At 48.2% G+C, this 27,942-nt stretch overlaps 1 protein-coding gene across 3 annotated transcripts in view; it reads right to left on the reverse strand.

Annotated features, from left to right (window-relative positions):
* The window catches only part of PTK2B (protein tyrosine kinase 2 beta), a 131,931-nt gene that overhangs the window by 89,544 nt on the left and 14,445 nt on the right, over positions 1-27,942 (reverse strand). The window contains exon 1 of one of the 3 annotated variants that reach the window (XM_080675100.1): positions 26,214-26,406. The exons of 1 other annotated variant lie outside the window; for it this stretch is intronic. The gene's annotated coding sequence lies outside the window, so the exon portion shown is untranslated. Of the gene's footprint in view, positions 1-26,155; positions 26,407-27,942 lie in introns of those variants that run through there. One more of the 3 variants, XM_080675101.1, reaches the window with a different exon arrangement.

Below are 27,942 nucleotides of genomic sequence, written 5' to 3' on the forward strand. Positions count from 1 at the left end.
CTTGGATGCCATTAGCAGCTTTATCCCCTGCCTTTTACAGAAGTTGTCCTGAAAGAAGCCGACATGCAGAGAGAGGCAGAGAGGTAGACACAGAGACACCTGGTCCTGTCTGAGGTCCTAAAGGCAGTCATCCCTGAGTTCAGCTGCTTCCCAAATCTTCCCCTAGTTTGGGTTTGTAGCCATCATATCCCCTTTCTGGGGTGCCTGTCATCTGCAACTATAAGAGTACTGACCAGGACATGGACAGGGGTGTGGCGCCTTCCTTTTCTCACTTCATCCTCAGTGGTTGGCTTGTGTCTACTGGCGCTGCGTTTCTCCTGCTCTTGGGAAATGACTTCCAAAGCCCTTGGTCAGGTCTCAGTGACTGACAGGGCTAAATGGGCTGGCACTCCCAGGCTATTCCTCCTCAAGCAGCTAGACCATGGGAAATCACACCCTGAAAGCAGCATCCCCTTAGAACAACCCAACCACTGAAGTGTCTCATTGGTTTCAGGACTGGTCTTAGTCTGATCTACCATTACAGGTAGAATGGGGATGTATTGTGGTGACCAAAGAGAGTGTGTGTGTATGTGTATGAGAGAGACAGAGAGAATGAGAGAGAGAGAGAGAGAGAGAGAGAGAGAGAGAGAGAGAGAGAGAGAGAGAGAGAGAGAAAATTCAAATGTGAACAAATGCATTAGGGACTTTGCTTCCTCATACTCAAAAGTTAACATGTACAATTAGGCCAAGATGGGCCCTTCCTAGCCCAAATGTCCTGGCAAACAACACTACCTTCTTAGGCAGGGCATGGCATCCCCCAAACTAAAGGTGACTCACTGACTTGATGTGGTAGCCCCACTGCCTTTATCTTGCGCATCTGACAGGATGCAGCCTCCAACAGTAACAGCCCCACTGATGCATAGCTCATGGCAAATTTGTGTGATAGATCTCTGGGCCTCTTGCATGGTGGGTGCTACTGAAATAGTTTTGGCATTAAATCCCCTTTACTCCTGAGCCTGGATCAGCAGCCCCATGCCTTCATCTATCTCCTTGAGGTGACTGTGGCTTCGGTAGTTTAGGGGAAGGAGACCCCATGCTTCTTATTTAATGCTGTTGGTTATTTTGTTAGAAAAATGGGACACTTTACTGTTGCCTTGAGTTCAAAATAAAGTGCCTCCAAATAAACTGAAGCTCCTATCTTGACTCTTCCAGCCAAAACAAGTTCACAAGTGTGGGCTGGCCCAGATGACCAGCCTCCATGCACATTAAGAATATAATGTTCTTGCTCTAACAAGCATTTACCAGAGGAGAGGTGATTGGGAGGTTTTCCTGTCTTTTGTTTTCATTGCTCACAGGAACACATTTTGACCTTTACTTGGCCTTTTGGGTATCACCCATATGCTGGAGACTACAAATTTTATAGATGAGTAGGTGGGTGAAAAAAGCACTTGGCAGTTTGTCAAGGTAAGTGTACAGCACTTTTTTTTTTTAATGGGGAGGTGGGGAGACACCATCCGCATTAATTGATGTTTTGAAAGCTGGGAAGGGTGGAGGATCTCGGTGCTCAGATGAGCAGAAGGGAGCTTGCTCAGCTGGGGAGATGAGAGGCAGAGGGACCTGCGAGGCCCCTGAGCGCGCCCCCTGAGTCAGGCATGACGGGCACTGCAGAGCGTAGGGGAAGTGGAGCCCAAACAGCAGACTGAGTCATATTTACTGAAGAGACCATGGAACAAAAGCTGTAGCCAGGAGCCTGTGCGGGGGATGGCATTCACAGTGCTCTTACCACCCCATTAGCTGTGTTCCTCTTCCCTAAAGTGATGGGCTACGTGGGATGTGGGTTAAGAAAACCAGACACAGGTTCCATTTTCCCATCATCTATCTTCGGGCTGTTTTAACCCTGTCGAACCAGGTGTGTGTTGAGAGATTTGCTTTCAACGGACATTTAATTTTTAACATTTCCCCGTAGAAAAAGCCTATGTTTTATTCAGAGGAAAATGTTTATCAAATTATCCTGGAAATTATAAGCCCAGTTCTAGTCTCAGATAGACCCTCTACCCCTCCGCCCACACCCTTGAGACAAGCAGAGGAATGAAAGTCAACAGATTTGGGGGCGAGGCAAGCTCTGCCTCCAGGTTGCTACAGGACCTTAGGCAAGTCATTTTCCTGTTTTTCTTTTTGTTTTGTTCTTTTTGGTTTTGTTTTTGTATTTGTATTTGAAACGTAAAAGAAACAACCTAGAAACTAACAATTACCCACATTTCCGCAATCCCCAACTGACCACTGTTAACATGTTGGAGACTATTTTCTTATTTGTTAGTAAAAGGGTTGTACTGGGTGATTGCCAACATTTAACATTCTCTGATTTTATAATTATTCCATGGGTCCAATGTAAATCACATCTGCCTCCCACTGCTCCCCCACCAAATAACTGTATTTTCAGTGGTTCTGTGGTTAACCATTGACACTTGTTCCTGACCTTTCGCAACTTTAGTATAAAGCAGGAGCTCCCAACTTTTTAACAGAAGGCTCTATTCATCTTTCCCCTGAAGCCGTGGGATTAGAGGGAAGTTGGCAGTAAAGTCCCTGAGTGAAGTTGCACCCTCCTTCTAAGCCAAGCCAGAGCTTTGCGAGCTGCTGGCAGCACCCATCTTTCCTGTTGGGATCCTCTTTATAAAAAGAGACTCTATAATTGCCTGGGGGGAAATCTCACCAAAGAGAATGCAAATGTCTTGGAATGTTTGTTCGTCCTTGGCCAGACTCCCAATCTTCAAGATTTCAATAACATCCAAATTCTATTTGTTGGTCACTGTTTTTATGTAAATTACTGATATCACATACTTTGATATCTCTTGTCTCAAGTATCCTCCATTTGCAAATTCAGCTCTTTTTCAGGCCACTACTAAACACATAACCACCAAGGAAGTACTCGTGACATGAACTTCACACACCTACACCAGTGACTGCTTCCCTGGTACCTCTACCACCCTGAGGGCATGTTCTAACTCATTTGTTTTCCTTATTGAAAGGACTGAGCTCTATGCATTCCTAAGCCAGAACTAGAAGGAGCCTCTAAAATAGTTCTGGGTAAGGTTTTGATGAGGTGCTAACCAGCCATCTTGGTCATGGGACCCCAGGGATTAGACAGTGGAAATATTGATGCAAATTATTCTCACAGACAAACACCGTGTGTGAAGAAGGTCTCCGTCTGTCCATTGAGGCCTTCGGAGGGCAACTGTCATCTCTCAGTGTGCTACGTTAGAACTTGAGGGGGCTTGAGACATGCTGGAATCTAATACCTTCATTTTACAAGGTGGAGGGAATGGGGCCCAGTTTGTCCAAGAAAACTTGTATCTCTAAATTTGTAAAACACCTTGATGTGTGTAAAGGATATTGACACACATTATTATCTCCTTTGAGCTTGACAGCAACTCTGTGCATTAGACAAGTCAGGTGTTCTTAGCTTCACTTCACAGGTGCACAAAAGGAACCTCAGGGCTGGTGCGTGCAGGACCCAAGGTCAGAGGTACTGAGTGGTAGACCTCAAGCTCCCCCTCTGCCTCCCTGCCCAGTCATGACATGCACTGCCTCCGAGAATCCAACCGGAAGTCTAGTTTTTGCTTGAGGAAGAGCAGGTGCCAAAGGAAGAATAAAGAGGTAGAGATGGAAGAAGAAAACGGGACTGGAGTTTTCCAACTGTATGCTGTGTATTTTGTTGGGTCCCTTCTATTTGTTAGTTTATATGTTTGTCATAATAGCCTAGTGAGTCAATAGTCCAATCCCCTTGTAAAACAAAGACTTAGAGAAGTTAGAGAAACTTGACCTTAGTCACATCGTCAAGACAACAAAAAAGAGCATCTGGAATTAAAATATATGTTTTCAGACTCCAGACTCTCTCGCCTTCTCTACTGTTGCATGCTAGACACACCCGGGAATTCCAAGTCACAACGATCCAGTTTCTAATCAGGACACCAACAGAGAACAGGAGGTGGGCTTCAGATGCCACGTGTGTGGCATTCGGCCCAGGGGTCTGAGACTGGGATGTAAGGAATGTAAGGGACAGAGACAGGGGAGAGACATGGATGATCTGAGCAGCTAGTGGCTGTCCAGCAGCATGGAGAAGCATCTGAAAGGCAGAGGAATCAGGGACTGGAAGCACAGAGGGCTGCAATAAGGAGTGGGGCAGGGCAGTGCCAGATCATTGCGGAACAACCTCCAAATGGAAAAGACTGCAGGAAACGGGGTGGCTGGGGGTGGGGCTGGGGGGATGTTGGCTTGGTGCAGGGCAGGGCTGCGTGGGAGCAGAGAGGATTCTGCAAGCGGCCCTTTTGCATCACAGGCATCCTGAGAACAAGTGCAAGCAGAGAGATCCGGCCCTTCAAGAACCACCTACCCAGCCGCCCCCACAAAGACATTACCCAATGCCAAGTAAAAGCAAAGCAACAACCAATTTGGGCCCATGGAGGATGAGCCAATATCTCTGGAGCATAATGCTGGCCACCTCTGACAGTTACCTTCCTCTGGTTGCAGAGAGGAGCCAGGGAACTGTTTGTATTGTCTGCTGTGTTCCAGGGACAGTGCTAGGAGGTGCTATCACACTTCCCTTACTGGTTGCTAAGCAACTGCATTAAGATGATTTACAAGGCTGAGGCGCTGGGAGGTGTGTGTGTGTTGGAGTGTGTGCATGCTGGGGAGGAACTGCAGGGCGGAATGGAAAGAAAAGTGGGCTCTGTTGATTTTGCTTTGACTGAGGGATCTTGGCAGGTGAAGTTTAGGAGAGCCCTGTCTTGCAGAGGGAACATGGATGGCAATGCTTCTGAATTGTGGGGAACCAATTAAGAAATGTTTGAGTGTTCACAGCATAGAAAGAGGACCACATTCTATGTAAACTGCCCCCCAAGAATAGTATCTCAGAGTAGAAGGAAAAGCACCTTTGGCATGTGAAACTTGAGGTCTTTCTAGGTCCAGGTTGCTGGAGTGGGATGCTGTGGAAGCAGCAGAATGGGCTGGTTCAGGAGGAAGGGAACTCTCCATCTTTGTGAGTCTAAATAGACTGGACAACCAGTTGTCATGTGAGCTTCTTGGAAGACTGGCCTAGAAGGAGAAGTAGGGGAGGCAGGGCAAAAGGCAGAGGAACAAAGGCATCAGAAGTAAAAATAAAGGATATGTTCTAAGAAGACAAGGTAAAACCAGCTTAACTGGACAAAGGTAAGGTAGGATGTTATGAGCAGAATCGTGCCTCCCCAAACTCCTGTGTGGAAGTCTTGACCCCCAGTACCGTAGAATGTGACTGTTTGGAGATAGGGACATTAGTGAGTTAATGAAGGTAAAATAAGGCCATTGGGCTGGGCCCTAATCCAATATGACTGATGTCCCTATAAGATGAGAAAATTAGGACAAGGACATAAACAGAGGGAAGGTCCTGTGAGAGCACAGGAAGAAGACAGGCGTCTACAAACCAAGGAGAGAGGCCTCAGAAGAAACCAACTTTGTTGACACTTTAATCTTGGCCTCCCAGCCTCCAGAATTGTGAGGAAATAGATGTCTTTTGTTTAAGCCACCCAGCCGATGGTATTCGTCATGCAGCCTGGGCTGGCTAATGCAAGAATGATTAGTAGTCAGAAGAAGTAAGGCTGGGAGAGCAGACCAGACGCGAACTGCAGAGGAGTCCTGGGACCATGAAAGCCAGGCTGAGGAATTCAAACATAAAAGGAGTTGCAGATGGACTTTTACTCAGTAAGTTTAATGAACAGAAAATTTCCAAACAAATGGCGCATTTGGAGAGGGAGAAGATAGGAGCCCACGGTGACAAAGTCTGGGAACCATCAGCTAAGAGGTCTTGTTTCTTATGGAGTTATGTGGACTGCTGGTCGTGACATTTTAAGATAGTGACAAAATCCTTTATGCAGAATTGGAGAGCCAGCAAGGCAGGCATCTGAAAACCATGTCATGCAAGGAAGGGGTGGGAGACAACTCTGCATGTTAAGTCTGGGTCAGGGAATAATGGGTAGGTGGTCCCTATCTTTGAGTGCTGTCATATTGAGAAATAGTCATTATTCTGGGCTGTGGCTGGGGGCAGCCCCAGCAGGTGTGTTTTACAGAGTTCAGTTCTGTGAAAGTAAGAACCTTCTAGCAATAAGAATCTTCCAACAATGATGAGTTGTCTGGAGAGACATTCTCCACAGGTACTCAAGGAAAAGACCTTTCTCCAAGAGATGATTAGACTAGTGACTTTGCAGTCTACCACTCCTTCCCCCAAATGATTCTTGTTCAATGGGGGCATTTCTGGTCCATTAAGATTCTCCACTTTTCTGTGATCAAAGAACACTCTCCATCACTTTCCCCGTTACTCACAGCAACATGCAAGCAGAAAGCAAGTAGTTCTATGAGAACAGAGTAAAAATTAGAATTCACAGAATCCCTTTCTTGAGCTCTTTCTTCCTCAACCATAAATGGGAAATGGAAACTCCAAGAGGGCAAAATGCCTGTAATAAACACCATGGTCATAAGTGACCAGACTGGTAGCTGAATGAGGTTCTCCATAGCTTCACAATCACAGTGAATGGGTTTTTAAAGATATGTGGAGATTTACTGTAGGCCAGACACTGCCTAAGCCACCAGATAGGGCTGAGAGTGGATTTAAAAATGGGTAAGATGGCCCTAGCCAGTGTTGCTCAGTGGTTAGAAGATCGGCCTGTGCACCGAAGGGTCCTGGGTTTGATTCTCAGTCAAGGGTTTGTACCTGAGTTGCAGGTTTCATCCCCGGCCCCCAGTCAGGGTGCATGCCAGAGGCAAACAATCAATGTCTATCTGTCTATCTCTCTCTCACACTTCCTTCCTCCACTCTCTCTAAAGAGCAGTGGGGAAAAAAGTCCTCAGGTGGTGAGAATTAACCAAAAAAAATTAGGCAAGATGGTCTTACAGGACTCACTGAGAGTCCGAAGGAGGAAGTGCCCATTGTCACCAAGGCCATGTGGGGGGAGCGCAGTGAGAACAGGGCCAGCTATTCTGACTACAGGTAAGAGGAGATCAGGAAGGCCCCACAGAGGTGGTGCAGAAAAAGCTGAGGAGGATTTCCAAGGGTGAATAAAAGGAAAGAGGAAGTATTAGGCAATGCGGAGCATTTGGGTAGAAGAAACAGCTCTTCTGGCAAAGATATGAGACATGAATACCACTTTGGGGAATGAGGAGTGTGCACACCTTTGGGACCGCGTGTCAAAAGGCCAGTCACTTTGCAGCCAGAGGTCTGAGCCTCTCCTGCTTCTCACAGTTCCCAGGACAGCCCAGAGCCCTGCCGGTGACCTCCAGAGCGATGAGCTCCTGGTCTCCTTCATGGTTGAGGTATGTACATTACCTGACTCATCTTCCCGTGTGTCAACCCTGTCACAGGTTTTGTTTATTTTGCATGCCTGAATCAACCATGTGTAATTTGTCTACTTCTCAAAATTGTTGATAGGTCACAAAGTCCCATTGCCAGAAAGTCAGATCTGCAGTCTGGGGAAAGCGACCGCTTCCCTTCGCAAGCAGTGAAACCCAGCCCTGGCTCAGTTTGCCTTGGCTCCGGAATGGGCGTCTGTTCCCACAGACCCTTCTCCAAGCCCCTAAAGCCCTCAGGCAGAGCAGCAGCTCCCACCGCCACCATGCCACTCACCACTCAGGCTCACGCGGATGTCACCATGGGCAGTCCTGCCCTGAGGATGTAGCATTTTTGTTTAAACATGAGTAAAGGTGATGAGGTTTCTGTTCCCTTAGGAGAGGGTAACAGAATTCCTCCAGGAAGAAAACTGTATTTGTTTAGAAATATCCCTGTTTAGAAATATCCCTGCTATTTATTGAATAGTTGTATTCCTCCCAAATGATAGGATTTGTATCCTTATAAAAGAGACCCCAAAGAGACCCCTGGCCCCTTCCACCATGTGAGGACACAGGGAAAAGCTGTCTATGAACCAGGAAGCAGGTCCCCACCAGACAATGAATCTATCAGGGACTTGATCTTGAACTTCCAGCCTACAGAACTGTGAGAAATGAATGTTGTTTATAAGCCACCCAGTCCATGGTATTTTGTTACAGCAGCCCAAACAGACTAAGGTAATTCTCCACCAAATCCATGCAGTTAAATGAGGCTCAGGGAGCCTGGGCTGGTGTCATTTGCTCTGGAAAAGGAAAGAAAGGAGGAGGGGAAGGAGAGCAGAAAAAGAGGCAAATGCTGCAGGACCTGACCCTCTCCATAACCCTCTTCCTCCTCCCTCCAATTCTTCAGTAAAACCACAAAATCAAACGTTCTGTGTTTGGGCTTCTTGGGGTAAATGGTGAATGGGCTGAGCTCTAATGCCCTGGGGTGATAAGACTGAACAAGATCTGACAGCATAGAGGTGGCCGGAAGCACAAGGAAGTGTCTAGAACTGACAGAGATCCTGGGGCAGGACCTTGGGTTGCCATAGTCTATGGAGCTGGAGTGTCTGCCAAGTGTGATAGACAAGGGGTCAGGGGCTCAGGGGGCATTTCAGTTACACACATATTTCTGTGTTCTAATAGTGTGCGCCATTGATAAAAATAATTGTTAAATGTATTGAGTACTGATGTGCAACACACCAATGCTAAGTGCTTTATACACATAAATATGTTATCAATTTTTAATCTTTGCACTATCTCTTTAAGGAAAGCGCCACCGTTATCACCATTAGGCACGCAGGGAAGCCAAGGACTGTAGGGGTTAAGAATGTGCTTGAGGCCACATCTCCAGGAAATAAGGAGCCACACCTTGAGTCTGAGGGCTTGCTCCTAACCATTATGAGCATTGCCTGCTGATGCTTCGTGAGTTGTTTGTGTGAAGGCGGATGTTCCCTTGCCTCCACTGGGAGACTGGATTGCTCCATATTTAAAGGAGCAATAATAGCAGGTCCAAGCTTGTGCTGAGAGGGGAAGGGCTGGGAGAGGGGAAGGGATGGAGTAGGGCGATGGTACACAAAGAAATGAGCTTACAGGCTTGCCATTTTCCTAAAAAGTGAAAGATGGGCTCAAGAACTGAGTCTAGGAATCCTTTTTCCAAACTTAGGGCATGTTTCTCTTTTTCTTTCTTTAACCAGGAGACTCAGAGGAACATGGAAGAAAAGAAAAAAATAGGAAAATGCCCCAAAGTCAGGGGACAAGTTTCATGAATAAGGTAGAGGTTGATGGAGAAGATAAGCACATTCTGTGGGTCCTCCCCCGCCCCCACCCCCCCACACCCCACCCTGTGACCTTGGCATTAAGCAGTTGTAAATAGACAGCAAAGGGCAGTAGTCCCCAGAAATGTATCTGGGTCACTCGGGCTTCTGTGATGCGTGTGGGTCCTCAGGCCAGGGGACACCAGCGGCTTCATTTGAAAGGAATGAGGTAAAACAGCAAGAACTAAAAGACAAGTCTTGGGGAGAAGAACCATGTTTGGAAGTTACTCAAGTGTTGAAGAGGGCAGAAGGAGGGCTTGGCTATTTGTCATCTGAGAACCGGAAGGTGCAGATCTGGAGGAAGTGCGGGAATGAGCAAAAAAAGAGAAGGATCCATCACGTAATGAGATTCCTGAGGCGGACATGGATGCCAAAGGCAGCACAGGTTTTTTTGCCTGAGGAAAACATTCTTAATTTGGCTCTGGGGGTGGAAGTTCCCTGAGTGATTACAGATTAGAAACCACATTATTTCCAAGGCTGATGAACCCACTGACAACTCTGGCACCCAGCCACGCCATCTCATGGACGGGGTTCAGCCAACACCTTCTATTCTCCACCTCCTTGGCCTTTGTGGGCACATTTCAAGGACTAGGGGCCAGTAAGGGCCAAAGTAAACAAATAGGTCTTGGCTTGTTTTGGTTTGTTTTTCAAACCTTCACGGTGATTAGGTAGATAGTGATGGAACACCTCCCACCATAGCCATTGAGGGCAGACACAGGCACCATGACTGGGACTTGCAAGTGGATAGTCTAACTGGAAAAGACAATGTTATGGACTGAATGTTGGTTTCCCTCCAAAATCCGAATGTTAAAGCCCTAACCACTGTGACTATATCTAGAGATGGGGCCTTTATGGAAGCAATTAAGGTTAAATGAGGTCATCAGGGGGGACCCTGATCTGATAGATTTAGTGTCCTTATAAGAAAAGGAAGAATGACAAGAGCATCCCCCTCCCCTCCTCTGTCTTGTGCACACACCCCAAGGAAAGGCCATTAGAGGACACGGCATGCAGACGAGGCCAAGGTCCACAAGCCATGCAGACAGCCCTCACCAGAAACTGACATGCTGACCCTGATCTCAGACTTCCAGCTTCCAGAACTGCGAGAAAATAAGTCTGCTGTTTCTTCCGCACGCTCCATGGTATTTTGTTATGGTGGCAGTGCTAAGACAGAGGGCACCATAACCAACAGTAAAATAAGGTAGAAGGGAAGTCCTGCCAGAGTCAGGAAGAGGGTTGAAGGAGCGGACAGGATGGGAGGTGGAAGCAGACTGAGGGTGCTGAGGGAAGGGCAGGCGGAGCTGGCATTAGGGTTCAGCCTAGAGGGGTCTGAGAGGTAGGGAGGTAGGAAGCCGGGGAGAGGCAGTCCTGATGGAGGGAAGACCATGGGAAAGTCCGCCAGGCCCTCGGGGGGCCTTGGGCAGATGAAAGGTGGGGTCATGGCAGAGCCCATGGAGACATGGTAGATGTTTCAACCAGGGTGGGCACCAAAGCCATGTGTGGAAGGTTAGGAACAAAACAAAGCAAAACCAAAAAAGGACAACGTGGCTGCCTGGGTCTGACTGCAGACGCGCCCCAATAACAGAACCAGCTCTGCAGCAGTGGTTCTCAAATGTGGCTCCTGTGCCAGCAGAATCCACATCACCTGCAAAACCGTCCGAAATGCAGACTCTCAGGCTGCTCCCTGGAGGGGCGCAGCAGTAACTTTGGAGCCAGAGCCGGTAATCTGTGTGCTGATGGCCCTGGCCTTCGAGGAACTACATGGAGGGTCCAGGCTGCTTCCACTCAGAATGTTCTCCAAAGTGTGTGCCCCCCCTGGGATCAGGAAGGCCTCTGCCCATGGGTCTCTTTCAGCAGCAGATCAAATGTTGTGTATCTTGTTTTCATGTAAACCCTTCTGGTGCGCCTCATTTCCACAGGTGTCAGAGACCATGTCTAAATTAGTACTTTTTCCTCAGATCCTTTCCCTGAAACCCCAGCTCTGATCGAATGTTGGCTGAGTGCAAAGTTCACATCCTGACTTTTGCGAGAAAATGATTGGGAGGCAAAGGGGCACGAGACAAGGCCCCCGCCTTCCACCATCCTGTTCAGCAAGGCACGTACTTGTGAAAAATAATTTTATCTCAAGATAACATGTGCCTGGCAGAAACGGCTGGTGCGGCCAAGAGGTCTGGGAGGAGGGGTACCGGGAAGGTGGAATGTGAGCTTCCATCCCATGTCCGGTCCCTTTGCCTCCACCAGAGTCTTCCAGGCCCGGATACCCTATTCCTACTGTGGGGGCGAAAATAGATGCCTGTCTGGCCCCTTGCTTTCCAGGTGGGTGTCTTCTTCATGGATTCCTGATTCCTGTACCCGAAGCACCATCTCACCCTCTGCACTTCCCCGCTGGAGGCAGGTCGGTTCTTGCTCATCGGGACAAGCCCCCTCTGGTCTCTCTGTGCCATTACCCTCTGCACACAGATGTGCAGGGACAGACAGCAGGAAGTGGGCTCTTCCTCCAGGTCAGCCCTTGCCACCACCTTTTTGCCAGCCAGCAGTGTGGATCGCCGAGACACCCACGTTCCAGCCCATAGGCATGGCCCTGCTGGAGGCCTTTGCCCAAGCCCCAGAAATACCTGTCTGGGGGTCTCTGATCCAAAGCCTGATCTGTGTTTGGCACAAGAGCTGCTCTGACCCAGGTCCAGAGTCCTCTTTTCCATAACAAAAATCTGACTCTCTTCCCTGCTTAAAAAGTCCTGTAGCAATATCTCCTATACGTATGCTCATCTTATGTATCCTATAGCTTCCTGTTGTTAGAGAATAACGCCCAATGCCAAGAGACCATGACAAAGGGCGATACCTCGGTCCTGCCGGGTTCAGCCGTCCTGAGCTGTTCACAGCTTCCCAAACAGGCTCTCCTCTTCGGTGCCTTCTTACCTTTCAATAGGCTACGCTCTCCGCCTGGAAGAGCATCTCCCACCCTTTCTCAGCCTGGCGCACGCCCATCCGTTCTTCAAAACCCTTCCTAGAATCACCTCATTGGTGAAGCCTTTTTGGCCGCCCCTTGGTAAGGTTGGTAGCTCTGGCCTCCGTGCCTCGGGCATTTGACCATCCTCTTGCAACACATCTGGTTTTATTGTGACTGCTCGGCCTGCTCTGTCACCTCAGGGATGGTCTCTTGTTCACATTTGTACCCCAGAGCCTAGCACAGCACCTGGCCCGTAGTAGGTGCTACATAAGGCAGAGCTGGGTTCACCACATCAGAGCCACTGATCCCATATCCTCAGAATAAGGAGCAGGACTTCGAGGAAGAAGACTGTAAGCTGTCCTTCCTCTCAGAGGTTTAAAAACCAAGGGAAACACCCACCTGGGGGACAGTTTAGACTCCGTGCGGCCATGGCACAGAAGGAAAGACAGCAGTCACTGGGATCCCATTTAGAAATGGACTAAAATGCTATGGAAGGGACCATACACTTGCCTGATACACACAGACCTGAAGCCCTAACTTTCTTTACCGACCACCATGGGTGACAGAGGGAGTCAGGCCTTGTCCACATGTCCCTCCTCTGTTCCTTCCTCCCTCCCCTCAACCCCAGCCACACACACTCTAGAGTAAATGTCACAGGAGCCTGTCCTAGGGCTGCCATGAAGGTCTTTCTAAAGGGCAGCATCGTCTGTCACTGTTCCCTCTCCAGGGGCTGTGCCTTAAAAGCCACCTCTACAGCCTTCACCATGTCTCTGTCACTTCATGGGTCTGGCCACAGCTTCCATTTTTGTTCCTCTGCCTGCCATTCTTTCTCTTTCCTTTCCTCACTCTACCCCAATATCCAGAACCCTATTCTCCAGTTCACATGTGTCTTCTTAAGAGAAGACCAGAGGGGAAGACTGGGAGGGGCCGTCTCTGTGTGGAATTTGCTGGCAAATCACTAGTGAGTGTGGTTTGCAAGATGGATGTGGCTGTCTCACCGCAGAGGGGAGAAGGGGAAGGCGCCGAGCACCAGGCCGTGCATGAGGCACCAGCATCCCTGTCCTCACGCTGGTGGAAAGGCAGCAGTGGACTCAGGGCCAGAACAAGGCAAACCCTAAGAGAATCCTGTATCATCTCACACACGCAAAGGTCCCTCTCCAGCAACCATCACCCTGAATCAAATCCTATACTTGGTCTTTGGGTTTCTCAATCACCTCCAGGAAACTGAGCAGACTCAGGTTGTCCCATTTTAAAGGAAGATGATAAAGATATTCCAGACAACAGAAAATATGTTGTCCTGTTTCCAACGTATAACTGCAGATCTGCTTTTTAAACAATTTTCTATATGATCCTGTATAATATGAAATATAGACCAGTGCTGGTTTTCCGGGTAGGAATTCAGAGCGAATAAAGAGAATTAGATTGGTGTAGCTGTTTGGTTGACTGGCTTAGTAGTTTGCATTCCTTCTTTTGTCCATTCATTCGTTCCTAAAGTCATGTGTCTATCTGTTCATCCACCCACTCGTTTTTAAATATTATACATCTTTAAGTGTCAGTAAAGCTCTCCCCCTCCCCAAATTATCTGTCAAAAAAGAGGAAGTTTATATTCTAGCCCTGACAGAATCTTTCATATTATGTCATTCTTTTTCAATTACCCTGTTTTGAACAAAAATATATTGTTTGGGGAAAATATTAGCCTGACACCACTTCCGTCAATGCAAGTCTTGGATGTTTATGGAGGTCACTGGATAGAATTATTGGGGTTTTTTCAAGCATGATGCTATAATGTAGATTTAGTAACTTTTCTTGGGGGTATAGCTTCACAATTACAAGCCCTGAATTTTGTTGTGAGAAGACATTTAAAAGATCATTTTTAAAAGCAATATACTAAGTGATATATTGTGGATATCTAAAAGAAATACCTTCTGTACAATTTGATTAGACATTTCTCCAAAAAAGACATACAAATGGCCAATAAGTACATGAAAAGATGCTCCATCATTAGTCATAAGGGAAATGCAAGTTAAAACCACAACAAGATACCACTCCAAATCCACTAGAATAGCTATAATCAAAATTGCAGACAATAACAAAGTATTGGTGAAGATAGGGAGAAATTGGAACCATCATGCATTGCTAATGGGAATGTAAGATGGTGCCACTGCTGTGGAAAGCAGTTCAGCCATTACTCAAAATGTTAAACATAGATTTGTCACATGGCCAAGCAATTCCATTCCTGGGTATGTAACTAAAAGAAATGAAAACATATGTCCACACCAAAACTTGTTCACGAATGTTCACAGCAACATTGTTTATAATGATCAAAAAGTGAAAACACGCAAATCTTCATCAACAAATAAATGGATAAACAAAATGTGGTATCTATACTAATAATAGGGTAATATGCAAATTGGTTGGGATGCTGTCACAGTAACGACAGATCAGCAGGCTGTGTGCACAGCAGGCATGGGTGGGTGGGGACGTGCAGCACCAGGGACGGGGGCAGGGCCGTGGCAGAGAGGCCTCTCCGCATGCCTGTGCCGGGGGTCCGCAGGCCTCTCCCGGCTCCAGCCTACCTCTTTTGGGCAATCTATTTAGGAGCCCCAGATGGGTGGGTGAGCCTTACCACTTTGGGGCAATGGATCATGAGGCTCCCACACTATGATAGGGCACAGGCCAGGCTGGGGACCCCCCCCCCCCGCCACGATGAATGCACAAATTTCATGCACCAAGCCACTAGTATCCATATAATGGAATATTATTTGACAGAAAGGAATGAAAAACTGATTCATGCTACATGAATGAACCTTGAAAACATTATGCTAAGGGAAAGAAGCTAGTCATAAAAGGTTACAATGTTGCACAATTCCATTAATATGAAATGTCCAGAATAGGCAAATCCTATTTAAAGTAGATTAGTGATTGCCAGGAACTGTGGGGAGGGAGGGGAGAATAAGGAGTGACTGCTAAGGGTACAGGTTTCTTTTGGGGGTGATGAAAATGTTCTGCAATGACGCAGCAGTGATTGTTGCACAACTCTGTGAATTCACCAAACTGTACATTTTTTTATGTTTTCATTGATTTCAGAGAGAGGACGAGAGAGGGATAGAAACATTAATGGTTAGAGAGAATCATTGATTGGCTGTCTCCTGCACGCTCCCTACTAGAAATTGAGCCCACAACCCAGGCATGTGCCCTGCCCAGGATTTGAACCATGACCTCCTGGTTCATAGATTGAAGCTTAAGCACTGAGCCACGCTGGTCAGACCAAACTGTACATTTTTAAAGGATAATTTTTATGGTATGTGAGTTATAACTCAAAAAGACTGTTATTAATAAAATAAAATGAGTGGGGTGATCACATTGTAAGGTATAAAAATGCCGAATGTACAGCTGAAATTTACATAACTGATATAAGATTGTATACTAACTACACTTAAATAAGTAAGTAAGTAAATAAATAAATAAATAAATAAATAAACACCTTCTGGCCTAATAGGAAATAGCCAACTCTCCTTTGACTGTAGGGACAATGATATAGGTCAGAACACAGACAGTTGATTCAAAGAGTGGTACTCTGATGAGAAGGACACTGATGTCAAAGATGTAAGTGAAGTGTTTCAATGTTTTATAAACAGGGAGCGTTGAGGGGGGGGGCATATTTTTAGTTTAATGTATTATTTTATATAGTATGTGATTTAAAACATGTCACCATGATGATATATTAAATATACCCTCAAATATTTACATATTCATTATTTTTAACATCCCTGCTAATTGGAAGGCACACATAAGTTCAGGCACGTTCTGACCTCAACGGAGCTTGCAGCCTAGTTCATCTGAATTAAAATGGAACTCAAGTTTGAGGTGACTACTATGAAACGTTTGTAAAAGTGCTTACAAAACCTTGTGGGGGGTTCTTAATATTTGGGAGGCCATAAGTGGCTTGAAGCTCAGATGAAAGCTCTGGGCATTCCTCCCATAAACACGTGCATTTTATTTGCTCAGAGGTGAAGACAGTGCACCTTCTCCCAGGACCAGCATATACCCAACACCCCTCCCCCAACACAGTCACCCACCATGGGCCAGGTTGGATTCCTCCCCCTGAGATGATTCTTTGCTGAACTCACTTGAATCTGGACCCATTCCCCAGCCCCTATCACATATAAGCAACGAGAACCTCAGGAACTGGAGACCTGGGAAAGATCCAAGATGATCTGGCTCAGAGACCACTGCAGAAGGGGTCAAGGGTGTGGCAGACCTCCCCGCACCAACCCTGAAGGGCCTTCTGTAACCTCGTTTATTTACTGGGCTCTCTCCTAAGATCCATTTTGAAAAAACCTCTCCACTCGTTAACAAGTCCCTGCCCATTCCCCTTGCTATATGCACAAATGCAAACCCTGAGGCTGGAACAGGCTTACCCAGGTGACTCACTCAAGGTCATGTGGAGGGGCAGTGGCAGAGCCACCAGGGACCAGACCCAGGGCTCCCCCAGGACTCCCTGTCCCAGGGCAGCGCCCTCTCTGTCCTTCACACCTCTCTCTGGGAGTGAACACAGGTGGGCAGCTAAGTGTTCACAGGTGCAGGAAGGATTTTTCGACACAGAGGTGAACAAAGAGGGAACAGGCTCAGAAGCACTCTGGGGGTAACAGAGGGCTATCCTCTGGAGATAAAGGAGCCAACATGGACTAAGTATTTCCAGATCTTGGGAATGCAAGACCCAGAAAGCTCCAAGTGCAATTACCATGGCCAGCCCTGTGCCTGTGCACAGATAGGTGGGCGTCCATGTTACTAAAACTACTAACTTCTGTCTTGAAAATCTCTCTCTGGTATTCCTCAAGCGACTCCACCCTCTACAAAGGCATCCTGCCTCTTTTCCTACTCCCTGTCTTTGTTCTATCATTTAGCCTGATCTAGACAGGCTCAATAAACTGGAGGATGAGGGAAATGGAAAGGCAAGGATCTGATGGATTAGAGAGACACGGAAGGAGTTTAGTAGAGGGATTATCGAGTTCTAGCTCTAAACGCTGACTCCCTCTCTCTGGGCTCCAGGAAACCTCCACATTCCGGAGAGGCAAGGAGTGCATCCTGACCTCTAGGGAGAATGTGGTCCTGGTGCTGTTGCAACTACTGGCTGTTGTGCCACCCGGCACAGGGAATGAGGAAGATCACAGCTGGCTCGGGGGAGCCAGGAATGCAGGAGGGAAATGGAACTCCTATTCTTTGAGGGAGTTTGGAAGGAAAATCAAGGGGAAAGCATCTCCCTGCCCCGTAGGAATGTCACATCCCAAAGGCCAATCCCAGAGGCTGCAGGAGAGAGCACAGGTTTCCCAGGGCAGGAACTGAGCCAGAGGGAGTCAGACTGAGGAAGGTGGACGAGGTGGGCATTCCAGGAAGGATGCAGGACTTGAGCAAAGGGTTGATGGGGACCATGAGCCGATGAGGAGAGTATGGGGAAACTGGGTGTGCAGGGCAGACAAAGGTCAGATTATGGAGGGCACTGAGAAGTGAATTTAAGGGATCTGGATTTGCCTAGAGGCCTTCTGGGAGCTAGAGCTAGGTAGGGGAGAGGCTCATGTAATGTGGGGTGATAGTCGGTAGTAGGCTCAGCTGGAGCAGGGCAGGCAGGGAATAGAGAAGGAATTAGAGGCACAGAGAAAGAATGTAGGACTCATTAGTGAGGGGGAGGGATTTGAGTGGAGGAAAGTAGAGGAGAAAGGGAAGATAACTCCAAGGTGTTTTAACTGAGTACCTAAGAGAATGACAATAGCATGAACAGACGGAAGGATGCCAGAAGGAAGAGATGGTTTAATGTGAGCAAATTATGAATTTAGTTTCCAGTATGTTGTGTTCAGATGCGTAACTTGCGTACCAATGTCTTACAGACTTACAAGTGGAGGGTTGAAGCAAGGGAAGAGGGTAAAGCTGGAATTGGCGCCCAGGAGTCCTCTTAACTGATGAGGGTGGGTGGGGGCAAGATCTAAACGCATGTTCCTCTTTGATTCTAAAGGAGGCTGCCACACAGATGCTGCCATTAGCCTTCTAGACAGGCTGACATTTAGTGCCTGCCTAGCTAGCCAAGATGAGGTCCGAGGGAAAGGACTTAATCTGCTAAGCAAGAACACAAAAGCAGCCCTGGCTGGTGTGACTCAGTCATTAAAGCATCAGTCTGCACACTGAAGGGTTGCAGGTTCAATCCTCGACCTGGTGGGGGTGGGGGTGGGGACGGGGAGGCAACCAATTGGTGTGTCTCTCACATTAATGTTTCTCTCTCTCTCTCCCTCTCTCTCTCTCTCTCTCTCTCTCTCTCTCCTCTTCCCTCCCTTCTTCCACTCTCTCTAAGAAAGCAATAGAAAACAATATCCTTAGGTGATGATTAACAAAAAAAGATTTTAAAGAACACAAAAGAAGGAAAGAATTAAGGAGAAAGGCAAAGTACATATATAACCTAAGTGTATGATACTTCATAAACCCTACATCTTTTATATTTATCTAAAGACTGATTTCAACTCAGAGGATGTAGAAGCTCCAAGTGACTAGTAGATCCTCTCCAGGACCCCCAAATCATCCTGAATTACACAATGTATGCAGACTCCGAAGACCTAAACTATTCACAATACTCTCCTAGCTGCTCCTCCGGCAAGCTCTCTTCTCTCCCATCTACTTTACACGCTGCTGCCCAAACCTGGTCATGGTCCCTTCACCCAAGACAAAGCTCAACAGCCTTCAGAATGAAACCCAGCAGCTCCCCACAGCCTTCAGAATAATGTCCAAAATCTTTAGCTGCCATGTTCAACCTTTATCTTACTTTCTGCCCTTGTACCTTATCTTTATTGCCCTTTGATACCTTTGGCTCCACCCAGAATGAGTCATTGGAACCATGCCTTCCCACTCACCTGCTTTTATTTACATTCTTCTTTGATCACAACCACCATCCCAAGCTTCTACAGCCATATCCTATCCATCCTTTCAGAGCTTTTCCAAATGCCACTTCCTCCAGGAAGCATTCCTAGACTCCCCAGACAGAAATAAGCACTCCATCTTCTGACCTCATAGCACTTTATCTGTACCTCTTCTATGGCACCATAAGGCCCCGTCATGTCTAAGAGTTATTTACCTTTATGTAGTACCTCCCCTACCAGACTGTAAACTAGTTGAGGACAGATACAGTCCTTCAAACAGGGAAATAAAAATATGCCCTGAGGGTGAGAAGGGGTGAAGAGGTGAAGAAATATTAAACAAATGCCTAGAACAAGTTACAAATGAGAAAATTAAGGCTCAGAGGGATTACATGACTTGCAATGTCACACAGGTAGAAAGTGACAAGAGTCGAGACTCAAACCCACCTTTTTCTGACCACAAACTCTTTCTCTTTCCAGGGAGAGTGCCTGGAGCTATTTTACAGGGCATTTTCACACAAGTCAAATATTTCCAATGCCCCTTTGAGGGACGCAGTACCATTTCTTCATTTTCAAATGAGAAAAATGAGGCTTGGAAGAGTGAAGAAACTCACCCGAAGGTACACAGCCAGCAAGTGACGAATCTGAAATAGAGCCATGGCTTCTGGCTCTAGATAGCTTACCCAGGAGGACAAACTGCTGAGTGAGGGACCCTGCCTGCCTCAAGCTGGGGTGGGGAACGTAACTGGATGCTGGTAGGAGCACTTCAAAGCTGGTGAGGATCAGATCACCTATAACCTGCCTGGAGCAGGAACTGAAGGTAGGGAGAGTGTAAACCTGAGCCAAAGGGAGAGGAGCCAGGCTCTCACTCCAAATGCTCCTGGGGAACAAAGAGACATGCTTGCGCTTGGGGGGGGGGGGGGGGGGGGGAGGGCAAACTGCACTAATTTAAAGACCAGCTCGGATCAGTTGGGAAAGGGAAACCCCCAGAAGAGGAAAGCCCAAACTCAGGGCAGAATTCCCAGCAGGTCTTGGAGGATCCTCCAGGACCCAGGTGGGATCGCATCAGCTGGTTAGAACTAAGTCTCAGAGTCTAAGAGTCAGGTGGGAGACCCTCCGAGAGACAAGGGGCACAAGAAAGGGGGGAGGGGCTGTGGTCTTGGTGCCCTCCGAGTTGTTGGGAGAATTGCCTGGATTGAAAGGGAGGCCAGTCCATGAGACAAGAGTTAAAGCCAGCCCCGAGTTCTAAACGCTGGGCAAGGTTCCCTCCTCCGTGTCCCCCTCTCTAGTGAGTGAAGTTGTCAGATTCTGTGTAGGTGGATTTCGGAACATAAAAGGGAAGCAGGGGACTGGAGAGGAGGAAAATGTTAGTGAACTGCAGCCAAGATGAAAAAGGGGAAGGATCACCCTCCCGTGGGTATTGGCAGTTGTTGGCCTTAGTTCTAGCCATGCTGACTGGCTGCCTTATAAGAGCAGCAGGAGCCTGAGTGCTGGGGAAAGTAAGAGCTGGGGGAGACCCCGAAAACCAGGAGCAAGGGTTCCTACAGTCGGCCCACAGCAGGCCTGAGGGGGCCTTGGAGACAACTCCTGCAATCCTCTCTCCAACGTGTGTCTAGGTGAAAGGTGCATGTGAATATGCAGTCTCCAGGCTGCTGTCTTAATCAAACTGCCATCGTGAGTAATAATCATACCTTGGGAAACAGCAGTGACTCAAAAGGCTGCCCCTCCCCCGCCGCCACCCCCTTGCACAGCTCAGCTCAGAGTGCTGCTGGGAACCCCAGAAAGTGGAGCCACCACCTTCTCCTACCTGTCAGCATTTTCTCCTGCCGCTCAGCTCTCTCAACACCTTCAATGACCATGCGGACTCCCGGGTCTGATGGGCAGTTGAGAAGTCTCTTTGCTGGTTAAAGAGTTAATTAGGCCTGGCTGTTCACCAAACACAGGGAGCTGGGGGTGGGGAGGGGGCAAGAAACAAATACTGCTGTCTATGTGATGCGTGTCCATGAGACACACTCATGAGAAGCCTGCCCCGCAGAAGATGGCCTTTTTCCTCAGGAAAGAAAAAGAAAAAAAAAAAGGTGTTTCCCCATCAGCTCAGATTGACCATGAATATAAAAATGTAGCCCGGCTGGTGTAGCTCAGCGATTGAGCCTCAACCCATGGACCAAGAGCTCACCTGTTCGATTCCCGGCCATAGCACACGCCCAGGTTGTGGCTGGATCCCCAGTAGGGAGCGCACAGGAGGCAGCCAATTGATGTTTCTCTCTCATTGATGTTTCTGTCTCTCTATCCCTCACCCTTCCTTTCTCTCTCTCTCTCTCAAAAAAAAAAATTCATACACAAACAATATTATGTATTTGTGTATGGATTTTTTTTTTTTGAGAGAGAGAGAAAGGAAGGGAGAGGGATAGAGAGACAGAAACATCAATTATATATATATATATATATATATATATATATATATATATATATATATGGACTGAATGTTTTATGTACAGTCAAGGCTATTTTTAAGCTGCTGCATATGACCAGCTAGAATGTTACAATACTGACATGGTCTGTAGGAGTTGGCCCATGTCTGCCACACCAGCCTCTGACTTCCTGGCTCCTCCAGCCCAAGATGTCCCCAGGGGTTTTCACTGATCCCACTCAGGACAGTGGCTACTGTCAGTTCCGTTAGATCCTGCCCATGCTTTTGTGGCTGTTCACATTTTGAACTTGACTATCCCACTCCATCCTCATGCAAAGCCCTGTTAGCATCTCTGTCTCACAGATGAGGAAGTCGGGCTCAGATGCAATGAGTCTGGAGCTGGAACCCAGAGGACTGACCCAGTGTAGGCACTTGACCACCAGACCACCAGCCAAGTTCCTGTTATAGAGACGGTGGCCACTCTCCTTGCTCCTCCCCCTTTACTGTAGCCCTGAAGCAGAGTCTAAGAGACTCTTGATCACCAAGCCAACAACTTCTCTTAATTACCATACCCCAGCCCTGAGCATGCCAGCAGTTGGTTATCTATGCTCCAGCCACACCTGTGTGACCACCTCAGCGCTCCATTCTTCTGGAGCCCATAACTCCTGGGCAGGAGGAACTAGGGGCTTGGAGACCTGTGACTTGGGGTCCACCCACATATGCCCTTTCTCCTCCCTGCCTCCCCATCAACTGTGCTTGTTTAGCAGTATTCGGGGCACATGGAGCTGCTGTCATCACCGTGGAGGACTACAGGCTAAGAGACATGCTTTTCCCAGGGTCTTCTGAACAATGGGAGAGGACATAAGCTGCAGGAGGAAGATTAAGGCTGACAGGGGTAGGTGTTGATGTTTGTGGAGTATGTATGAGGCTGGGACAGTGGCACTCAAGTGCTCCATCTCTGAACATCTTCTGTAAATTGGACACTGCTGAGTCTAGGTCCATCCTGGGTAGAGTTTTGGGATGAATCATGTCCCCTGAAAGGCCTGCTTTGTCCCAGAACTGGACCCACATCAACAGTCACTAGATGTGGAATGATACTGACCTTAATGACATAACAGGTGTCCCCTCCTGCCATGCCCCTGCAAGGGTTGTATAGTCTAATTTAAGGAATGCTAGCAAGCCCTGTGATATAGGCATCTTTTCTGCAGGACTTATCATAATCTTGATGGTGCAAATATGGATGATAAATCACCAAGAGGGCTCACTGGGAATGTTTCACCCATGGAACATCTATAACAATCTCATGGCATAGAGCTTCTCTGAATACTGTTTGGCAAATGCTGCTCTAAAGACAAAATGCTTATCACTGGGCTGAGGGTGGAGAGAATTACTAGTAGAAAGAGGGACCATTTTTAACTCAGTGGTTCCCACAAGGGAAACACACTTTCCATTTCCTTTTTCTCTTACCAAATTCTTTATATATATGTTTTTTTAATTGATTTCAGAGAGGAAGGGAGAGGGAGAGAGAGATAGAAACATCAATGATGAGAGAGAATCATTGATCAGCTGACTTCTGAGCATATGTCCTTGACCGGAATCGAACCTGAGACCCTTCAGTCCACAGGCTGACGCTCTATCCACTGAGCAAAACCAGCTAGGGCTCTTAACAAATTCTTAACTCCTTCTGGGTTCTCTTTTAGGAGGCCCCCAATTTGCTTTTACAAATGTCAAAAAGTGGTTCACAAAAGGACTCTAACTTCATCTACCCCTGAGCTCTATTTTTCTAATAAGGTACTCATTATAAAAGTGAAAATTATGACAGCCAAATTTTATGACTCATTTGTCCATGTCAGGCACTGTCCTAGGTGTTTTATGTCGGTTCTCTCTTTCAATTCATTCATTCACATTTCCCTTCAGTTAATTCTAGTTTGAGCTGCTCCCTCTCCCCCCACCCCCCCTCACTGCCCTTCAACCGGAGGGCTGGATATCTCCTCCCTGTGGAGCAGGTCTTGTGGGAAGGGATAGCAGGGCTGAAAAAGTGATTCAGGCTCTCCCTGTCCACACAGGAGCTAACCCACTCTCTCACTAGAATCAGGACCCCCACCACGTATTCCCCTGGGGACCTCTGAGTGCTTGATAAATATAAATGGAAATAAATAAGCCCCACACACTTTGAGGATGTCCCTTTGGTGACCTTGAGAAGGTGTTACAGAAATTAATATCTACCACTTTTTCTTCTGCACTTACTAGGCAATCTATATATGGGTCCTCCCAACAACCCGGACAAACAGATAGATATTTTTGTGCTCATTTCAGAAAAGAGATTCTGGGCTCAGAGAAGCTAAATGGTTCTATGAGGCCTCACAGCAGGCAAGTGGCCAGGCTGGGTTTTGAGCCCAGGTCCAATCCAAAGCCCAATGTCTTTCTGAGGTACCATCACCCTTCAGCTGTGGAGATGAACAAACTGACCAAGGAATTAATACTATTTTTTGTTTATTTTTAAGAAATAACATTGTCAGTCAGTGGAGAAGCCCCAGACTGGAATCCAGGAGGACTGGTTACAAGGTAAGTCTGTCCTGAGACTGTTCCCTGGCCCCTGGGCAATTCTCACCCTTCACTTCCCAACATAGTAGCACCCTCAGCTTTCTCCTAGAGAAGAGCTGCCCAATAAAATACCAGTCACCCAGTTCACCTTGAGTTTCAGATAAACAATCAATGATCTCTAAATATAAGTACATCCCAAATATTTCATGGGACATACTTATAGTTGAATAATATCCGTTGCTTATCTGAAATGCAAATCTGAGTGTCCTGTATTTTTATTTGCTAAATCTGGCAACCCCACCCGGAAGGCATGCTGAGAAGTCTCATGCCTGGCTTCAGGTCCCTAGTGTTGCTCCAACACTAGGAGTTGCCATGGCAGCCTGAGCAGCCTTTGTGGAACTGTCTCCACTTACCTCTCCTGCTTCACCTCGCCCCTGCACTCTCCACACGCTGAACACTCTGAGCTACTTTCAGTTTCCTTGGATGCGTCATGCTGCTTCTGGCCTACGGCCTTAGCACTTGCTGTGCTCTGTGCCTGTTCTTCCCTCTCTTCCTCTCCCTGGCTAATTCCTATTGATCCTTGAGGTCTACACTTAGTGTCACTTCTGCCAGGAAGCCTTCCTGGGGAGCACCCCTTACCACCTCCTTCCATAACCCTCCAGCACTGAGTTAGTTAGCACCCTGCCCCATCCCATCCAGGCCCCCACCATTCCCCACACTGCTCTGGGGAGCAGGGGCTGGGTCATATGTACTTTTGTCTCCCCACATCCAACCTAGTCTCAGGTAGGAAGTCAGTAAATGCTTATCAAATGAATGAATGAATGAATGAATGAATGCAGAATATCCTGCTGGAGCCGAGTCTCTTGTATTTGACTATTTCCTTCCTCCCTTCCATTTTGACTGACTTTTCCATCTCTGCCTCCTCTTCTCCCTGCCCCTGAAGGAGTTGTGAAAGGCTGGGCTGAAGTCCACGACCGAATTCCTTGGCCTGGACTAAGGTGAGGAGAGAGTAGCCACGGCCATGCCACGGAGAGGCCTCCTCCTGACCCCAGCTGATCATGCCGTACCAACCACCCCAGTCGGCTCATGTCCCACAGCAGCTCAGGGGCAAGCTCTTCCTCCTCTGAATTACAACCCTCCTGCGAATGCCCCCTCAGTGTCCACACTCCTGCTCTCCTTCTCCCGACCCTTGAAAGGAGTCTAAGTGGATTGAGCTTCAAGTTTGGGGTGTGGGGAGATGCCAGTGTCAGATGGCTGAGGGTTAGGGCAGGTGGTGGGGCTCGGTGGGCTCAGAACATCACCCATATGTTCCCTGTTCACCCACCCAAGGCTTTGCCCACGCACAGCCTGACAGGGGAAGGCAGCACAGAATTTAACCCTTCAGCACCATTCGGAAGGTAGTTTCACAAGGAACCAGTGTGGCGGTTGATGTTAACTTTAGTCTCTAGCGCGGCACACACACACACACACACACACACATTCTCACACACACACTCACACACACACTCTCACACACACACACACACTCACACACACACTCTCACACACACACACACACACACTCACACACACACTCTCACACACTCACACACACACTCTCACACACTCACACACACACTCTCACACACTCACACACACTCACACACACACTCTCACACACACACACACACACACACACACACTACAGCTCTGCCTCTTCCCCCTCGCAGACCCCTGCTTGCTTCCAGTCAGGGCTTGTTCAGAAGATGGTCTCTCAGGGGGTCAAGAAGTGGATGCAGGCACAATGGGGGTGCCTGGGAGCCTGACCGGGGTGGGGGTGTGAAGGGCAGGGGGCGAGGGGTGAGCGCAGGGCACAGGGAGCAGCTTAGAGGCGGGATTCTGAAAAGCCCTGCTTGTTGCTCTCTGATCTGACCTTTAGAGGCAGGTGGCCCCTCTGTGCCCCCTCGGCATGGCCCCCGCCTGCCCTGATTGAGTAGTTAAGAGGACAAAGAGGGAGAAACACCCTTTAGTCTCAGATTAACTGCACACGTAGACTCCCTCCCGCCCTGCGGAAGGCTAGCGAGCCCGGAGGACACTGCACCCCGGCTCCGCCTGCTGGGTCCCAGGCTGCTTCACCAGGAACTCGGTCCGGTTCAGGTTCCCACAATCTCCGAAGCACCCCCTCCATCCCTTCTACCTCGTCCAGCCGCCAACTTCTGGCTGGTGCTCAGCCCGGATCGCGGGAGGGGACTCACGCTGACGGAAGCGACGATTCCGGGTGGCGGGTGGCGGCGCGGCTCTCAGCTCGGCCAGGTGCGGCGGGGGCCGAGCAGGTACAGGTGAGTCCGGCTGTGGCAGGTAGGGGACTCGCCGCCACTCCGGAGGCCTCCGCTGAGTAAGAGGGCTGACAGGTTTGTGTTTTCCCCTCTCCTCCTCCTAGTTAACCACACCCCTGCTGTTCTCCTCCCCACTTCCTTAAAGGGTGGGGTGTGTTGTCTGTGGCGCTGTGTGCCTGCTCCTGCCTCTTACCATAAACTCTGAAGTAGATGCCGCCTGCGATCCCCTAGCCGCACGTGCTCACTCGGGGGTGGGGGTGGGGGGGGCGTCACTGCCAACCCTGGACCTCAGATGGGGTTTTCTGCTGTTAGGTCCCCGCTGGGAGCATTTGCCCCCCAATTCCTACCACCCCCCGCCCCTTCTTCCACTCCACGTGCAGACTTTTGGAAGCCACATTTAGAAGTTGCTGTTTCCATCCAGAGATAGTTCAAAGCTGGAAACCGTACCTGCCTCCCAAACTCTCAGTACCGGTGTCCTTCCCCCATTTCTCCACGTCCTGGAGCGCCCAGCCCCTTTTCAGGGCACCAGAAATCTGGTGACTATCACCGGGGGCTTTGGCAGGTGCCTGTGTTGTGACAGGGCGGGACCAAGGGGTGGCACAAGAATAGTCCTGGAAGCTAAGCAGCCTTGTCCCGCCCTGCCCATCCATCTCCACATTGTCCCATTTCATTGCCCAAATAGTTGCCTCCCCTTTTACTCAGGCTATCAGGGCAGTGAGATTTAAGGCAGTCACTCCAGGGCACTTAAAACCCTTTCCCCCATCACTACAAAGATGCCAGGCTTTCTCCTGAGTAGAAAGAGGTGAACTGGACTTAGCATAAGGTCAAAAGTTGGTGTGTGCTTAGCGCCCCCCGCTTCCTTAAAGTTCCTCTCCAGGGTCCCCACCCCAAACTTGTTCATTCTGCGTCCTGTGAAGGATTGGGATCTCGCACATTCTGGAGGATGCTCTTCACAAAGTCGGCTCTAAAGATGGCAGACACGTGTGACAGTCCAGCGTACACAGCCACCATGACACTTCCTGACCTCCATCTCCAAACTCAGTGGAGCAGCCACCCCAGGACCAAAACAGGAAATGCAGCATTTGTGAGCATGTCATTGCCAACCACTGTGCTAAAGAAACTCTCAGTTTACATGATTTATTTAATTCTCCCCATTTTCTGCAAAAATGGAGAGTTAGTTAACACATCCATGGCCACAAAGCCAGAAAGTCAGTGTTTCTCAAAATATGATCAGAATACCTGTAGCTTTTAAAATACAGAAACAAAAAATAAAAATAAAATACAGATACAGCCAAGTGGGTGTCCAGGGAGATCTTGGCTAGGGCTTGGGGAGACAAGGCAAGTCAGACAGTAAACTGGGGTGAGCAGGAAAAGTGTGGGAGAAGCAGGTGGCTAACTGACCACACTGGAAGGAAATTGTCAGATGGCTTCAGAAAGTGAGGTGATAAAGGTATAGAGGTGTGAAGGTTAGACACCTGCGTGAATTGCTCAGGGTCTGTGCTAGGGTGGTGACAGTGGGAACGGAATGCACAAGGAACCTGGTGGGTTTGAGAAAGGGGGTGTGTGTGTGCGCACGTGTGTGTATGCTGCCCCTGTGTGGCCAAATCTATGAACTACAACCTCATTGGGCCCTGAAAGAAACGTTTTC

Source organism: Plecotus auritus (genome assembly GCF_963455305.1).
Source record: "Plecotus auritus genome assembly, chromosome: 6".
Taxonomy (NCBI): Eukaryota; Metazoa; Chordata; class Mammalia; order Chiroptera; family Vespertilionidae; genus Plecotus; species Plecotus auritus.